The sequence below is a fragment of the Oncorhynchus mykiss genome, chromosome 2 (assembly GCF_013265735.2).
Source record: "Oncorhynchus mykiss isolate Arlee chromosome 2, USDA_OmykA_1.1, whole genome shotgun sequence".
NCBI classification, from domain to species: Eukaryota; Metazoa; Chordata; class Actinopteri; order Salmoniformes; family Salmonidae; genus Oncorhynchus; species Oncorhynchus mykiss.
The window spans coordinates 58112987-58118986 of NC_048566.1; positions in this window are offsets into that span (position 1 = coordinate 58112987).

Here is a 6000-nt window from a genome sequence, read left to right on the forward strand (position 1 = left end):
GAGCCCACTGAATGCCGCTCGTTCCTCACCCAGTGTGATATTGTGTTTTCTCTCCAGCCCAACACTTACTCCAGGAGCACTGCTCGTGTCGCCTACGTCATATCTCTCCTTACTGGACGGGCTCGTGAGTGGGGCACGGCAATCTGGGAGGCAAGGGCTGAGTGTACTAACCAGTATCAGGACTTTAAGGAGGAGATGATACGGGTTTTTGATCGATCTGTTTTTGGGGAGGAGGCTTCCAGGGCCCTGTCTTCCCTATGTCAAGGTAATCGATCCATAACAGACTACTCTATTGAGTTTCGCACTCTTGCTGCCTCCAGTGGCTGGAACGAGCCGGCTTTGCTCGCTCGTTTTCTGGAGGGTCTCCGCGCAGAGGTAAAGGATGAGATTCTCTCCCGGGAGGTTCCTTCCAGCGTGGATTCCTTGATTGAACTCGCTATTCGCATTGAGCGACGGGTTGATCTTCGTCACCGAGCTCGTGGAAAGGAGCTCGCGTTCTCCGTTGCCCCCCTCTCCGCATCACTACCATCTTCCTCTGCCGGCTCGGGTGCTGAGCCTATGCAGCTGGGAGGTATCCGCATCTCGACTAAGGAGAGGGAACGGAGAATCACCAACCGCCTCTGTCTCTATTGCGGTTCTGCTGGTCATTTTGTCACTTCATGTCCAGTAAAAGCCAGAGCTCATCAGTAAGCGGAGGGCTACTGGTGAGCGCTACTACTCCTGTCTCTCCTTCAAGATCCTGCACTACCTTGTCGGTCCATCTACGCTGGACCGGTTCGTCAGCTTCCTGCAGTGCCTTAATAGACTCTGGGGCGGAGGGCTGTTTTATGGACGAGACCTGGGCTCGGGAACATGACATTCCTCTCAGACAGTTAAGGGAGTCCACGGCCTTGTTCGCCCTGGATGGTAGTCCTCTCCCCAGGATTCAGCGTGAGACGCTACCTTTAACCCTCACTGTTTCTGGTAATCATAGCGAAACCATTTCTTTTTTAATTTTTCGTTCACCTTTTACACCTGTTGTTTTGGGCCATCCCTGGCTAGTTTGTCATAATCCTTCCATTAATTGGTCTAGTAATTCTATCCTCTCCTGGAACGTCTCTTGTCATGTGAAATGTTTAATGTCTGCTATCCCTCCTGTTTCCTCTGTCTCTTCTTCACAGGAGGAGCCTGGTGATTTGACAGGGGTGCCGGAGGAATATCACGATCTGCGCACGGTGTTCAGTCGGTCCAGGGCCACCTCTCTTCCTCCACACCGGTCGTATGATTGTAGTATTGATCTCCTTCCGGGAACCACTCCCCCCCGGGGTAGACTATACTCTCTGTCGGCTCCCGAACGTAAGGCTCTCGAAGATTATTTGTCTGTAGCTCTTGCCGCCGGTACCATAGTCCCCTCCTCCTCTCCCGCCGGAGCGGGGTTTTTTTTTGTTAAGAAGAAGGACGGGTCCCTGCGCCCCTGCATAGATTATCGAGGGCTGAATGACATAACAGTGAAGAATCGTTATCCGCTTCCTCTTATGTCTTCAGCCTTCGAGATCCTGCAGGGAGCCAGGTTTTTCACTAAGTTGGACCTTCGTAACGCTTACCATCTCGTGCGCATCAGGGAGGGGGACGAGTGGAAGACGGCGTTTAACACTCCGTTAGGGCACTTTGAATACCGGGTTCTTCCTTTCGGCCTCGCTAACGCTCCAGCTGTCTTTCAGGCATTAGTCAATGATGTCCTGAGAGACATGCTGAACATCTTTGTTTTCGTTTACCTTGACGATATCCTGATTTTTTCACCGTCACTCCAGATTCATGTTCAGCACGTTCGACGTGTCCTCCAGCGCCTTTTAGAGAATTGTCTTTTTGTGAAGGCTGAGAAGTGCTCTTTTCATGCCTCCTCCGTCACATTTCTCGGTTCTGTTATTTCCGCTGAAGGCATTAAGATGGATCCCGCTAAGGTCCAAGCTGTCATTGATTGGCCCGTCCCTAAGTCACGCGTCGAGCTGCAGCGCTTTCTCGGCTTCGCGAACTTCTATCGTCGTTTCATCCGCAATTTCGGTCAGGTGGCAGCTCCTCTCACAGCCCTTACTTCTGTCAAGACGTGCTTTAAGTGGTCCGTTTCCGCCCAGGGAGCTTTTGATCTCCTCAAGAATCGTTTTACATCCGCACCTATCCTTGTTACACCTGACGTCACTAGACAGTTCGTTGTCGAGGTTGACGCGTCAGAGGTGGGCGTGGGAGCCATTCTTTCTCAGCGCTCCCTCTCTGACGACAAGGTCCACCCATGCGCGTTTTTTTCTCATCGCCTGTCGCCGTCGGAACGTAACTATGATGTGGGAAACCGCGAACTGCTCGCCATCCGGTTAGCCCTAGGCGAATGGCGACAGTGGTTGGAGGGGGCGACCGTTCCTTTTGTCGTTTGGACTGACCATAGGAACCTTGAGTACATCCGTTCTGCCAAACGACTTAATGCGCGTCAGGCGCGTTGGGCGCTGTTTTTCGCTCGTTTCGAGTTCGTGATTTCTTATCGCCCGGGCTCTAAGAACACCAAGCCTGATGCTTTATCTCGTCTCTTCAGTTCTTCATTAGCCTCCACTGACCCCGAGGGGATTCTCCCTGAGGGGCGTGTTGTCGGGTTGACTGTCTGGGGAATTGAGAGGCAGGTAAAGCAAGCGCTCATTCACACTCCGTCGCCGCGCGCTTGTCCTAGGAACCTTCTTTTCGTTCCCGTTCCTACTCGTCTGGCCGTTCTTCAGTGGGCTCACTCTGCCAAGTTAGCCGGCCACCCTGGCGTTCGGGGTACGCTTGCTTCCATTCGCCAGCGTTTTTGGTGGCCCACCCGGGAGCATGACACGCGTCGTTTCGTGGCTGCTTGTTCGGTCTGCGCGCAGACTAAGTCCGGTAACTCTCCTCCTGCCGGCCGTCTCAGGCCGCTTCCCATTCCCTCTCGACCGTGGTCTCACATCGCCTTAGATTTTGTCACCGGACTGCCTTCGTCAGCGGGGAAGACTGTTATTCTTACGGTTGTCGATAGGTTCTCTAAGGCGGCTCATTTCATTCCCCTTGCTAAGCTTCCTTCTGCTAAAGAGACGGCACAAATCATCATCGAGAATGTTTTCAGAATTCATGGCCTTCCGTCAGACGTCGTTTCGGACAGAGGTCCGCAATTCACGTCTCAATTTTGGAGGGAGTTTTGCCGTTTGATTGGGGCTTCCGTCAGTCTCTCTTCCGGCTTTCACCCCCAGTCTAACGGTCAAGCAGAACGGGCCAATCAGACTATTGGTCGCATCTTACGCAGTCTTTCTTTTCGCAACCCTGCGTCTTGGTCAGAACAGCTCCCCTGGGCAGAATACGCCCACAACTCGCTTCCTTCGTCTGCGACCGGGCTATCTCCTTTTCAGAGTAGCCTCGGGTACCAGCCTCCGCTGTTCTCATCTCAGTTCGCCGAGTCCAGCGTCCCCTCCGCTCAGGCTTTTGTCCAACGTTGCGAGCGCACCTGGAAGAGGGTCAGGTCTGCACTTTGCCGTTATAGGACGCAGACTGTGAGGGCTGCTAATAAGCGTAGAACTAAGAGTCCTAGATATTGTCGCGGTCAGAGAGTTTGGCTCTCCACTCAGAACCTTCCCCTTAAGACGGCTTCTCGCAAGTTGACCCCGCGGTTCATTGGTCCGTTCCGTATTTCTCGGGTCATTAATCCTGTCGCAGTTCGACTTCTTCTTCCACGATACCTTCGTCGCGTCCACCCGGTCTTCCATGTCTCCTGTATCAAGCCCGTTCTTCGCGCCCCCGCTCGTCTTCCCCCCCCCCCCCCCATCCTTGTCGAGGGCGCACCCATCTACAGGGTCCGTAGGATTTTGGACATGCGTCCTCGGGGCCGTGGTCACCAGTACCTCGTAGATTGGGAGGGGTACGGTCCTGAGGAGAGGAGTTGGGTTCCCTCTCGGGACGTGCTGGACCGTGCGCTGATCGATGATTTCCTCCGTTGCCGCCAGGTTTCCTCCTCGAGTGCGCCAGGAGGCGCTCGGTGAGTGGGGGGGTACTGTCATGTACTGTCATGTTGTGTCTTGTTTCTGTCCTTTCCCTTCACCCTGTCTCCCTCTGCTGGTCGTTGTTAGGTTACCTTTTCTCCCCCTCTTTCCCCCAGCTGTGCCTTGTCTCCTCCTAACTACCTCGTCACCCCTTTTCCCACCTGTTCCCTTTTTCCCTCTGATTAGTCCTCTATATCTCTCTCTGTTTCTGCTCCTGTCTTTGTCGGATTCTTGTTTGTGTTGTTCATGCCTGAACCAGACTATCGTCATGTTTGCTGCAACCTTGTCCTGTCCTGTCGGAACCTGCCGGTCCATCTGAGCCTACGTTTTGTTTTGTTATTAAAGAAGCTCTGTTTACGTTAATTCGCTTTTGGGTCCTCATTCACGCACCGTAACAACAGTAGCCTGGAGGAAGTGAATGTCTTTTCTCCGTCCACCGTACAGGTCAGTCGACGGGCACCAACCACTCCATCGATGTCGTCGGTAATATCCTCTGCTTTTATTTCTTTCTTGCTCCACCGCAGAAATAACCCCCTTGGTAGGCGCCCTGCTACCAAAAATCCACTATCTGTTTTAGTCTTAAAACACGTTCCGTGGGCACACAAAGAAAATCGAAATACAACCACTCCCTGTGACTCTCACCAACGCCACACGTTCCTCTCACACATTCCAGATTTTCCTCGAGACGTTACATGGATTTCCCAAGTAGCGGTGACCTAAAACCCTCAATCGGACAAAAAACTAGTCTAGGCATTTCCTATTTTACATCTCTTGCTTCTCATCTTCTTCGCCACAGTCACCCACTCATTCTCACTTTCTGTGCTATTAGCTTCTCCCGACTCACTAGCAGTTTCAAACAAAACCTCAGTTTCCGCCATCTTCTCCGCATTTCCTCTCCCCTCTCTTTCTTCTTCTCGTTCTTACACCGGGCGTCTCGTCGGCATCCTTCAGACACCAGATTGACCGGTGGCCAGCGAGTTGCGCCTTGTGAAGGAGGGCTCACACCTGTGTCCGACAGACGTTGTGTGATTGGTTCTTCGTCGGGATCCACCTCCAGCGAATCCCCACGTGTGATACATCGGGAAAACAAGTACTCGAAAGAGAACAGATTTATAGAGACCGGACTCATCTGTATAAAACGTGAAATAGCGGAAGGAGATCTGAGGGATGAAAGTATCATTGCAGTAGACCGTAGAGGTTATCTTGCATTTAGACACTATGCTCTGCGCTGGCAGGGAGAAAGGCACGCTGTTGATACTTAAAAGGACTACTGTTCTCTTGGAAATAATACTGTAACTTGCTATTCTAATGAGTTGAAAATCAGAATACAGACATGCTACTGGCTGACCTTCACAATGCTCTACGGCTTGAGGACCTCCGGAGATGCGTACATGGAAAGATAAAACGATAGGGAATATAAAGAAGGGTTGCAGTGACACAACATGCCAAGTTAACACTCAGAAGGCGCACACCTTTAGTGCTTCTACTAACCGTTCTAGAGTAGCAATTTATTTCTACATATTACTCTGATATTGACTGGAGCTTGCAATGCAAGTATTAAGGTTTCAGTGCATTGTTCTCATTCAAAGTCATTCATCGACCAGAACTTGATTTTAGATACCATTGGAATGGACAAGACCTTACACTCTAATGCAGAGATGAACGCACCTCCCTATGTTACAATTACTACTTTAAGATGGCTTTTGTTCAGCTGCACTTACTATGTGAGTGTTTGAATACTTTAAAAATCACATTATTAATCAGCAGAGTATTTTCAAACTGGGGGCACCTTTCTTAAAAGGTGGCAAATTCATAAAACATCTGTAAAAAAAAACTTGTTGAGTGTCATATCTTACACACGATGTCCCAAAAATATCATATTACAATAATGGCACTTACAATGTACAAATTAGTTCTTCCTGTCCTATAAACAAGTAGCAAAGAAGAAGAAGAAAAAATATCTACAAGTTAATAACACAGACCAAAGGCA